General features: G+C 33.6%; 1 long non-coding RNA gene and 1 other non-coding gene across 2 annotated transcripts in view; both read left to right on the top strand.

The window, feature by feature from the left end:
• LOC135309764 (uncharacterized) overlaps positions 1–12,357 on the top strand; it is a 47,844-nt gene that overhangs the window by 8,080 nt on the left and 27,407 nt on the right. The gene's annotated exons all lie outside the window — the stretch shown is intronic.
• LOC128672180 (U6 spliceosomal RNA) lies at positions 7,820–7,926 on the top strand. Its single transcript, XR_008404923.1, has one exon. It is a non-coding gene; the product is annotated as a U6 spliceosomal RNA (small nuclear RNA).

Raw genomic sequence — 12,357 nt, 5'->3', positions numbered from 1 at the left:
AGAGGAAGTATGAAAGTAGCACCAGTTAATGAGAAATTACATAGTTATAGGTCAGGCTGGTACGGGCATATTTTAAAAAGAGATGAAAATCACATCACTCAAAGGGCATTAAAGATGGAAGTAAAGGGTTCCAGGAGTAGAGGAAGACCTAAGAAGAAATGGATGGAGTGTGTCAAGGATAGTATGAACAGGAAAGGAGTATCAATGGATATGGCAAATGACAGAACAAAATGGAAGGAACTTACATACTGTGCCGACCCCACATGAGTGGGATAAGGTCAAGAAGAAGTTATGGTTTGATTTCGACAACCAGAAATAAATCTTTTAATACCCTTTTTGAAGGACTCTAAGTAGTAGAGTAAAACCGATATGGTATCTTGGGTATCTTATTATTATTTGTGATTTCTATTATGCGACATTAACAGCCATTACAGACGTACCACCTTTGTTTCTGAGTAATTTTGCGTCACCATTTTACCGGATTGCGTTGGGACTAGATTGACAATTTCTGAGCCTTCGTAGCATCGTATTGATACGTTCTTTTTGTTCCCATGTTGTTCTTGCGAACTTGAGGACGAAATAATTTTATTTATCTCAAATTAGCGGCCCTTCCCGGCTTCGCTCGAATTAAACCACGATAAAAAGTAGCCTTTGTTGAGTAACATAAACTAAACGTTTCGTCTGTCTCTTTCAAATTTCATCGAAATCGGTCCAATCGTTTTGGAGTTTATTCATTAAAAACATAAAAACAAAAATACAAATATTTTTCTTAATAATATTTACCTAGTAATAAGTACCTATTTATAGATTTGTAAATTAATATTTTAATTATGACAGACGCGTGCGCTTTTCAGCGCATATCTGTCACATTGCTATATTAAAAGCACACTCATGTCATTTAGAACATTAAGTAGGCATTCTTCTCTTTTCTAAAATGTTATAAACTTTAAAATGATATAAAAAATCCACTTAAGTCAGCCATAGACGTAACTACGGGACTGACAAATTCGTTGGTCCGCAAAATGAAAATTGTCAAACAAAGAAAATGCGTTTTATACAAAGCGAAATCGCGCGGATTTATTTCAGAATGCATGAAATCTTTATCTCTATTATAGATTTCTATTTCTATTGAATACAATTATTTAACTGAGGCCTTATTTTTTAAAGTCTGCTTAATTTTTTTTATACTTTTATTTTAGTAGAATTAATTTAACATTTTACTACAAAAGCGACAGGAGGAATAAAACCCAAAATTGAACATCCCCTTTGATGTCGAAATAAAAACGAACTTGAGATAACATATTTGTATTTACAAGACTCAAATTATTTTCTTCAAAATAAATAACTTAACGCACCCTGGGCCTCGACATAGAACGACTTAGATAGTAACCTAGAAATCGCTCAGTTGGGAATAGGCAGCTAAATTGCCTATCTGAACCGAGAGGTCCCGGGTTCGATCTCCGGTCGCGTCATGATGGAAAATGATCTTTTTCTGATTAGCCCCGGTTTTGGATGTTTATTTATCGTTGAGTTAGTATCCCAAAACACAAGTCTCGAACTTTGGGGCTAGCTCAATCTGTGCAATTTGTTCTTATATATTTATTTATATATTATTGGTAAGTAATTATGTGATAGGCTACTGTGACAATAAATATTTATTTATTCTTTGTATGTTATTCTATTCCTATATACATAATTATATATTAAGAAGCATATTTTAAGAAGAGATGAAAATCACGTCACCCAAAGGGCATTAAAGATGGAAGTAAAGGATTCCAGGAATAGAGGAAGACCTAAGAAGAAATGGATGGAGTGTGTCAAGGATAGTATGAACAGGAAAGGAGTATCAATGGATATGGCAAATGACTGTGCCGACCCCACATAAGTGGGATAAGGTCAAGAAGAAGATACATAATTATATATCTAATAAGCGGCTTCGCCCGAGTAAAACCACAACAAATTATACACCTCGATAGTTTTAAAAATCTAAGCATACATAGGGACAGATAGCGGGAAGCGATTTTGTTTTAAATTATGTAGTGATATCACTCCTAGACATCTCAGCCGTTAAACCGCATTTCTACTTTTTCGTTCGAAAGAGAAGAGAAGAGAAGCAAGTCTTATCAATTTCTAAACTACTAGATATATAAATACTAGCAGCGTTTGTGACTATGCTCGTGTACATTGGGTGACAGCAACAAGCCCGCAAGGTGATATAAATTACACTGTGTCCCGGTTCACCTGATTTATTGTTCTTGCCACTGCTACGCGATGACATCCAGTCTTGTTGGAAATAGATATGTTCGTTCTTGTTAGAAAATAAGTACGTATTTATAGCTTACATTACTATTGTGAAAATGTTTTTTGGAATGCTATGCTCTCACTCATAAATTCTCAGACGAATCTTTGAAATTTGCCGCGAATGTTTCGGAAACAAATAAAGAGAGATAAAGAGAGACAAAACAAAAATAAATTTCTGTCGTATTACAAAATGTTTTGCCGTCTGTCGTTTCCAAAATTATGTGTATGGCTGAACATTTTTCTCATTTGTTTTAATACAAATAATACTTTTATCGTCTATCCTTGATTGTGATAACATACAATAAAGATTATTTTAACGGCATCATCAAAATAAAAAGCCAGCTGCCCGTGTCAATTTCTGGCAAATTTCATGGATGATCGACTCCCGATCAGCTGGATAATAGCTATGGCGAGCGCTGCAAGTTATGAATATCACTTTTACGATTTTTTTTTTGTCGGCCATTAGTTATTAGTGTCGCTGACAGGAAGTATTATATAATCTGTGGTGTCACATAGGAGTAGAATTGTACGCAACCATAGATGGTTCATTTATATATTTTTAAACACTTTTTAAATGAATACATGTGTCTTGTATGTTATTGCTGTAACAGTATTAAACGACATTGAAATTAATACAATATTACGTGATTACCATGCCATCACGTCTATGAATACCTAATGTCATCCAGAACTGGATATTTCCAAAAATGTTACAAGCTTTTATTTAGCTGTCCCGATGTTTGTCTATCTTGCATATTTAATTTTACCAACTTCCGTTTTTACTAGAGAGTTGAAATATTCCACGTCGCTTCAGTTTTTATATGAAAATAAGTTATGTTTTTTTGTCACGCGTTGAATTCATCAAGATGTCCTTGGCACAAGTCAAAATGCCAAATTTTATAAAAACCTCGTGTTCCCAAAAAAAAAAAAGATAAATCCTATGCGGGATATTTTGGGAATAAACTAGGTTATTCCAAGTGTAAACTAATTTAGAAGTTGTGTAAATAAAATATTATCTTTTCAGTTGATGGTTTTAAAGAACATTACTCCCTGCCTGCGAACATGGTAACAACCACAAGCATAAAACAATAACAAAGTTCAATTTCCCCGCCACACGGAGTCCATTAAAATTAAAACCATTCACCGTGACATCCACACATTCCATTAGGACCTCTTCATTACAAAAGCCACAATTTACACCGACAGGTGGCGTTAGTCACCCATAAAATACCTATTAATATTTTGATGGGTTCCTGGTGTTCTGATAGCTATGATTGTAGGGTGTGTACGGGTTTTTTAAATGTTTTCAAACAATGGATTTCAAGTTAAATTATTTTTACTTAGTTTCATTACATTTTTGTATGTATAAATTTACAAAAAAATACTTTAAATTATATTAAAAAAAAAAAGAGAACATTCATGTAACAAACCACTCTGAATAAATTTCACTTGAAAAATAATATAATGCAAAAATATAGTGTCGACTTCTTACTATCGTCGAATGCCGACGCGAAAGCCTGAACATTGCACAGTTTACTGAGTGCTTTATTTACCACAGTGATAAACTTGTAATCGATCCTCCTGAGTTCCAAGCATATATTTTTTTAAATTCTGGTTTGAGACTTTGAAAATATGTTCATTGGGTGATATTATATATCGGAAAATTATAGAAAAAAATAATTTTTTGGTGAAAACGGATTTTCACTATGTTCTATAAAGTAAATGTTCTATAAAGTAGTAAAATATTGCATAAGTAATTCAGCCTTGCAATGGATGAAAGAGGATTTACTTACCCTGGTGCAGCCGCACATCAACAGGTCTATTTTCTAAAGCCATTTTAAAAAAAGTGACAGATGGCATTTTGACGTTTCTATTTTTTTATAGATTTAAAAGATTGCCATATCTCGTTGAATAAAAAAGTATAGAGCTACTAGTGCGAAAAAAAGTGTAATATTTTTTTATTTTTAACGTTCTATGAAAAGAACACATGTACTCAGGAGGCTATACCGAATCCACCAAGTCTGGTCCGCGCGTGTGGAGCCGGCATAAGATTTTTAAGATCTATCGTTTTCCGTCACCTTCGAGGTTAAGAAATCCTTACTTACATATTATAAAACTGCGTCTGTCTGTCTGTTCGCGATAAACTCAAACACTACGGCACAGATTTTCATGCGGTTTTCACCAATAGATAGCGTGATTCTTGAGGTGTAAGGCTATATAACCCAGCGAAGCCGGGACGGGGCCGCTAGTAAAATATATAAATGGAAAATCGAAAAAAAAAGTTTGTTTCGTATTCGTGTTACCATTTCGTCTTTCTTCAATCGAATGAAAGTTACTCGGGAAACTTTTATTCGTCGAGGGAAAGGATTAGAGGCGGCTCACGAACTTAGCAAGTTCACTGAACTAAAAGCTGAATCGTACGATAAAGTAATCACATTTTATACAGAACCAATACATGAACCAATACGTGTTACCATTTAGAAGATTTTATAAACAACTGTAAAAAAAAACCATTACCAAAATAGAAATATTTTCCATCATCATCATCGTGACCATGTCCCGACCGGGGTTCGAACGCGGGACCTCTCGGTTCAGTGGCAAGAACTTTACCACTGCGCCACCGACGTCGTCAAATTATATTATTATTATTATTTCATAGTAATTTTATATGGTCCTGCTTAGGATGTAACCACACGCCAGCCTTATAACTCTAATTAATCGTTATAGGTACCAGGTGCATCATATATTTTCAATTTGCATATTTTTATATATTTTTTCATATATTTCAAATAAACCATTCCAATAATGGGTACAATCCTCGGGACATACCTACCTAAATTGAACCAAAATGGCGGCTGATAGCGTAGGCTTTAATTAGAGATGAAAGTATTAAGAATGGATTTCTAGTGGTTATTATTAACGAAAAAATAAATGAGTATTTTGAATTTCGCGAGTAACCATGAAACATCCCATAAATAACACTTTTATCTTTAATTAAACCTGCGCTGGCGGTCGCCATTTTGGTTCAACGTGCCGATGATTGTACTTCAAATCATCCAATCATATTTCTACGGAGCAAACGTTATATTGAAATTTAGAACTATAAAATCCACACATTTAAATTTCAAATTGAATGACTCCCAAGCTAGTCGACTAAATTCGAATACATAATCGATTGAAGAATTAATTCGATTAAATCAAATAGTTTTACGGTGAACTGAATGCATTTACATAGTATCTATAAATATGTAACAATGGAAACTGCGCCAATCGAATATAATACATGGAGACTTTTACAAATTCAGGAAAAACCTAGTCATTTATATAAAAGACTACGGGGCTTCGCTCCCGTGGGAATTTTGAGATAAAATATAGCCTATAGCAATCTTGGATAATGTACCTTTGTAATGGTGAAAGAATTTTTGAAATCATTTCAGTAGTTTCGGAGATTACACGCCTCAAACATACAAACTCACAAAAAAAAATATTTATTATCATGATTATGTAGGTTGTTTGATCAAATAAATATTTACTGATAATTTTGCGTCGTCACAACAAAGCGCAACGCAGCAACGGGACATGGCTCAATCACAAGTTTATTTGTTAGACAAATTACATAAACCCCTGCTTTCAATTCAATACGCTACAACTTTCAATATTCATTAAGCTACAACTTTTGAACGGCTTAACCGATTTTGATCAAACATATGTAAGAAACATCGCATAAAAATTAGCTATCAAATAAAAAAACCGCATCCAAATCGTTTCACCCGTTGATGAGCTATGGTGCCACGTACCTACACAGTAGACAGCAGACAAACTTAGCGGTTAAACTTATATCACCCCTCTTTGTGCGTCGCTGGATAAAAACATGAATTTTCAACGTACATTGCTCTTTTCTCCTTGTAAAAACTTGGCCAAAATTGTATGCGTATGCGTCCCTTACGGATGTATCCCATGGACAATGAAAAGGACCTCAGTCGTCATCCGCCCACCGTCGCGTGTAACACCTCACCTTTTGGTGTATTCCAGTTATAATATAATATAGCTTTACAACAATACACATTTTCTTGTTATTTTTGCTAATATTAAGTACATATTATCTCTCGAATAATACCCACTTGGCCTTTCTCCCTGCACAACAAAACTCAGCAAAACAATCCCGCAAATCCAGCTATTTCTCACCTGGGTTCTACGCTGTGCAACCAAATGATACAGTACTCTGTGATGCGAATTGCAATGAATGTTCCAAAACAACACGTTTGTTTGATGTATAGGTATTTATATCTTCCATTTCGAGGTGTGTGGTTTCCCGCCTTGGAATGGGACCACTCTATAAACTTCCGTGGATATCTTGCGAGGCGACTAAGGAACAAATAGCCTTCCAGCAGGCAACAAGGGCATCCCCAATGAGGGTTGAAGTCAGACAAGCGGCCGGTCATAAAATCCAGCGGAATATTGTAAATTTAATCGTGGGCTTCAGATCTCACAGCCACAAATGCAACCAGGTTATTTTTGTACTCACTTAGAGAATGAAGGAAAAAAAAGTTATATCGTATAAAAAAAACTTCACACGTCACTCTCAGGACATTGCCTGAAGCATAGATTATAAACAATTTTCCTGGGGTCAACAATTCGGGATTATATCTGTACAAACAAACAAATAGACATGTTTGTATATTTACTGCCACGTGCCGACATTCGGCTGGTAATGAGGTAATGAGGGACGATGGAACGTAATCATGTTAAGTACAAATCTATATACAGACAGTAGCTATAGACAGACATTATGGATATACTAAGCAAATCAAATACTAGCTTTTGCCCGCGGCTTCGCCCGCTTGATTTCCCAGTATACACTATCGCCAAACTCAGATGCAGACGAGATTGCGTCAACATTGCGATGTATGAGAGCTTTTTGGGAGCTGATGTACTGCAATGAAAAATAAGCAATATATGCCGAATCCACCAAAATACAGTGAAAATTCAATTCAATTTATTTTACCAGTTACAAAAAAAGAAATATTTTATCACAGATATAAAACATTACATTTTTATTTATCTTCGTGAAAAAATATGGAAGCCGAAAATATACAAATCATAAATTATACATAACGCCATCTGTGGCAGGCCTCATACATTATTAGCATAGAAACGTATGCAGTAGTTCAGTCTTCCAAAACATTATTTAATTTACGCAATTAGTGGAAAGATGGCGCTAGTATGACGGATTATTTCTTTTGAATAGTACCAAGTCATTTGTAGAGATGGCGCTACATGTACACAAACTTAGAAAACCGAGAAAATAATTCATATTTTGTTATTTTTCAGATCATATATATTTATTAACAAAATAACAATTACTGTATAATTAATATATAATTAATTTGATTCATTTGTAGTAATGCAAATATATTTACTTTCAAATATAATGCTGTTTTATGCTAAAATACTAAATCGCGCAAATAGAATTTTTATCTTTGGTAAGTATATATACCTTTGAAATTCAGAAGTAGTTGTACTTGCTTCGGCAGTACATATACTAAAATTGGAACGATACAGAGAAGATTAGCATGGCCCCTGCGCAAGGATGACACGCAAAATCGTGAAGCGTTCCACATTTTTTGTTACATTTCATTTTTGTGGTCTAATTATAATTAATAGTTCCACTTACACAACTAAGATGCCAACGCAAATGACCATACATTGCGTAATTTGTATGTGAGCTTATTTTACTACAAGGAAAATATAGCAGGGTGCAAAGTTTGGAAACTGTTTACTTACCAATAGTGTGGAACCGGCATAAAATGTGTTCTTCATTTTTTAAATACACATGAGTCTATTCAGCCAAATAGGAGTCTTTAGGTCTTATTGAGTGTATTGAGTTGAATCACGCCTAAACTCCTAAATAAATGCCTATGATACTTTTGTTTACTTACATAATAAAATAAATTACCTATTAGGTATAATTGTTTGATGTCTTTCGTCGCTATACACAGCTTTGTAGAATACATAAATGCACATTTTAAAGTACCTACCAAGTAAAAGACCATTTATTTTAAGAAGTCTGCGCCTAAAGCCTTTTCATTACGTACAAGGCTTTGCCTCTACACTTTTCCGAAATTTTCCTACTAAAAATATTTATTTCAAACCGATCACCGTCAATCAAAATTGTACTTTATCTTAAGTGCATTAAGTGTTAATTTCGAGTCACTTCACGAGCAACGATAGCTCTTTCAGTGCTAATTTAATTTGAACTCACCTGCGCTAGGCTTGTGGTACAATGATAAGCATGCCAAAATAAGGCGTAGAAAATTCGCCCCTATTACCAAGGCATAAAGGCGTGCAGTGTAATTCCACATCACAGTACCTGCAACTAGTCTAGACATGGTTAGTTATTATTAAAAGCGACTTAAATAGTGTACGCCCGTAAAGGACAGGAAAAACTGTGGAGACGAAACATAGGAGATAAATGACGAATTTGTGTTTTTGACGTTTGAGTTTGAAATTTTTACTTCGTATTACTTTTGGCCCTGAACTAAAAAGCGTGGGTGTTGAAGTTTAACCGAAATAAGGCTTACCTGGGTTAATAATTTTTATGTGAATGGATTATATTATTATAATTGGTATACAACAGTTTGAGAGATTTGATTTGGATTTTGGATATTAGGCTAGTTTTATATATTCTAAAGGACCTTTTGCCCTTGAACTTCGTATTTTATAGAATATCCTAGGACACGGTTACACTCTTAAATACAATAATCATAAAGTCCATTTTTTGTACCAATTTGCGGTGAATATTTGTGTTACAAATTAAACAATAATGTTACATTATACTACTTGATTGGATCTACTCCATAGATTCCTCTGTTCTAAGCATGGTCACGTGGTTGATATAAGCTTAAGTATATTAGTCCACGTCGTGTAGACCTCCTAAACTTTTGATAGTCTTTCATATAACGAAATTGAGATGAGAAAATAAAAACTACTTTTTGCGAATAAATATAAAAAAGCGAGTAGGGGACTAATTTAAAAGCAAAATTGCTTTTTTTTTTTAATTTAAGCAGATTTTCTAAAATGAACAACATAAAATTGTGAACATATTGAACGTGATACAAATTGCAAGATAATAGAAGTACCCATGTAAATAATATAAAAAGCATGCGCTTAAGTTACAAGATTTGACCAGACGGAATTTAGTTATCCTCCTTTAGTTATTTTATTAATGTATTAAGGAGAGAATTTAGTTATAATTTGGAGGTAAATGTTGATTCTAAAGTCTTGTAACTAAATTCTCTCCTGCTAGTTGTTTTCATTCGAGAAAATCATTAGTATACATTATTCGATTAACTCTTTTATTGGAAACGAAATTATCAATTTTTACTTTATTTTATTATCATATAAATAGTATGCAAATTATTTCCTGCCAGTTTGTTTTATTAAATTGATATAATTAGCGGATAAACTTCCCGTCATAAAATATTTAATACCCGATCACCAGCAAATCCAATTCATCAAACACCAGAGTTCCGAAACAATTTCGGAGAAACTTCCGGAAATTCCGTAAAATACCCATTACTACATCCATAAACCTTTAACACGGAATTAACCGAAACTTTTTCGTGTCGACGCGGAATTAACGCTAAGTTTTTTACGAGTGTCGTTGGGAAAGTTTTTGACGAATAAGTACCTACTTAGAGAAAATAATGGAAAACATATTCTATATTGCTTAAAACTATTATTTTTTTCTTGAGATTGATCAAAGTTATGACTATTAGATACTTATATTTTTTAATATCTCTTATGTACAGGCATAGACCATTTACAGATTGTCGTTAGAATTTAACCAGATATCATTAACTCGAAGGACATAAAAAACAAAAAAAATCAGATCAAGCTCTTATACATGAAATATCACTTTACCCAAAGGTTTAGGAAATTCTAAAACATTTTAGGCATTTAATCTAAAACAGAAGTGTCCATTCCCTTTTAATCCCATTAACATTGCGTACAGTACACCCTTTTATTCGTTTCACGAATTAGACCCTCTTTTTTCCTATAATTGCTTTTTCTGATCAGCATTTCTCATATTTTTTAAATATATAAGTTCATTTAAATGGAATATGGGGATAGAAATTACGAATGCAGCTGACTCCGAACTAATCGGATGTAGAAGTGTACTGTATAAGTTTATTATTTATAGTTATAATCTTAATATTCATTAATTTTACTTGTCTCTTCTTTCTCATATTTTTTGCCATTGGCATTAAGTCCAATTATTGTTAACTTTGAATGTTATGCAAGTAAAGTGTATAAAGTTTAAATAAATAGTGATAATATAAATAGATAGTGATAGTACAACAACAGTAAGACAGTGAAACTGCTAGCCATGCTGTAGCAGGAATGAGAAAAGTTTAAACCTGAGAGTTTACCAAATCAATTTGGCCGTATATAGTCATTATATTATACCCACAATCTAAAAAAAATACTATGTTTTCCCTTTCCGTTCTTTGTGTATAGGAGATACCAGTGCATTAGATAAATGTTGATTTGTTTTATATGCAACAACATGTAAACTATGCCATAAACAGCTTTATTATTTGATATCCTCAATTTTTATCTCCCGCGCATTAAGTTCAAACTGAAAATACAAGTACTTATATATCCTACACTTACCGTAGTACTTATAAACCGGACATTTCTAACCAACTTAGTCTGGTCACAATCACGCCGACCGCTATACAATTTTATTGCAACATCTATGTCCAAACGACCGCTGTTTACCGACGTCGCACTTTGACGGCGATTCCGCAACTCAAAGCCGAATAAAATTTCCGGAATAAAATAGGCCGTAAATGTGTCGTGGGCCTTCTGTTAATAGCATCATGGTTAATCTGGTCGAATGGAGGTTTTTTTATAAGTACTTCTATCTGTAAGTACCTCTAATGCAATCCCCGCTAATTATAGTAACTAAGTTTTTTATCTCTTTTCGCGATGAAATGAGTCAATAGACATAAACCTCAAAATATTAATAATTCGGCATACATTTTAGAACCGGTCGCCAGACTAACATTAAATCTTTAGTAATGCCATTGTTGCCTATTAATTGCCAAGACTATGTGTCCCTTAGTCGCCTCGTACATTATCTACGGGACTATATGGTTATAAAGTGGTGCTATTCTAGAGCGTGACGGGTACAGGAGTTAGGGTTCTGATTCCTTACTCATGTGCAACTCTGACGATGTATTAATTAAAGGGTTCTTTTTTACCTTTTATAATACGGAACCCTAATAAAGATATTAAATTTTCTCCGCTCTCTCTTCCTAACTTCGGCCGCGTCGAAGTTTTGCGCCAACGTTGTCTGTTACGGAGTTTGCTAATTCTTCATTGTTACTATACCGTTTATCTGGGAAGCACAAATTGAATGTTGTCAGTTTAATCTTTAACCCGTTACAATAAATATATTAGGAATTATTTTTTATTAATTCCTAGTTTTGTCACTACAAAGATAAAATCAAAGAAGACCTTTAATCATCATAGGAAGTAGAAATGTATGTTTGCCTACAATACCTTAGTTAGCTAAGACCAAGAGTATTAATATATCTATCTCTTCATATAAAAGATAAAACATACATAAAGCCTTACAATGTTTTACATTGAATGAACGAAACAAAACATACCTTATCTATAATAGAGGTTAAAGTGAAACCACGGAAGAAATCTAAGACACTAGAAGTATTATTATTTTGTGCCTAAGACAAATCTTGTTTTGTTGGCTTTTATTCTAATAAATGGCTTTTATGACACAGATAAGACACAGATAGACATCATAAAAGCAAGTCATTGCTGAGTGATTATAACAGTTTATATAATTTTTAAGACATCTAATGTTCTTATTGTCTGTTATACCATGAGAAAAATTAACATTTAAATTTTCAATAAAAATTCCGGTCTTTTGAATAGAACAAAGTAATTTTAGGTGTCGTTTCTCAGGTAGAATACCGGGGAATATTGTTCACAAGATTAATGCGAAAGACACCGTCCTTATTGAGACTA

This window comes from Plodia interpunctella, chromosome 8, assembly GCF_027563975.2.
Source record: "Plodia interpunctella isolate USDA-ARS_2022_Savannah chromosome 8, ilPloInte3.2, whole genome shotgun sequence".
Lineage (NCBI taxonomy): Eukaryota > Metazoa > Arthropoda > Insecta > Lepidoptera > Pyralidae > Plodia > Plodia interpunctella.
This window is presented reverse-complemented; position numbering and strand designations above follow the sequence as displayed.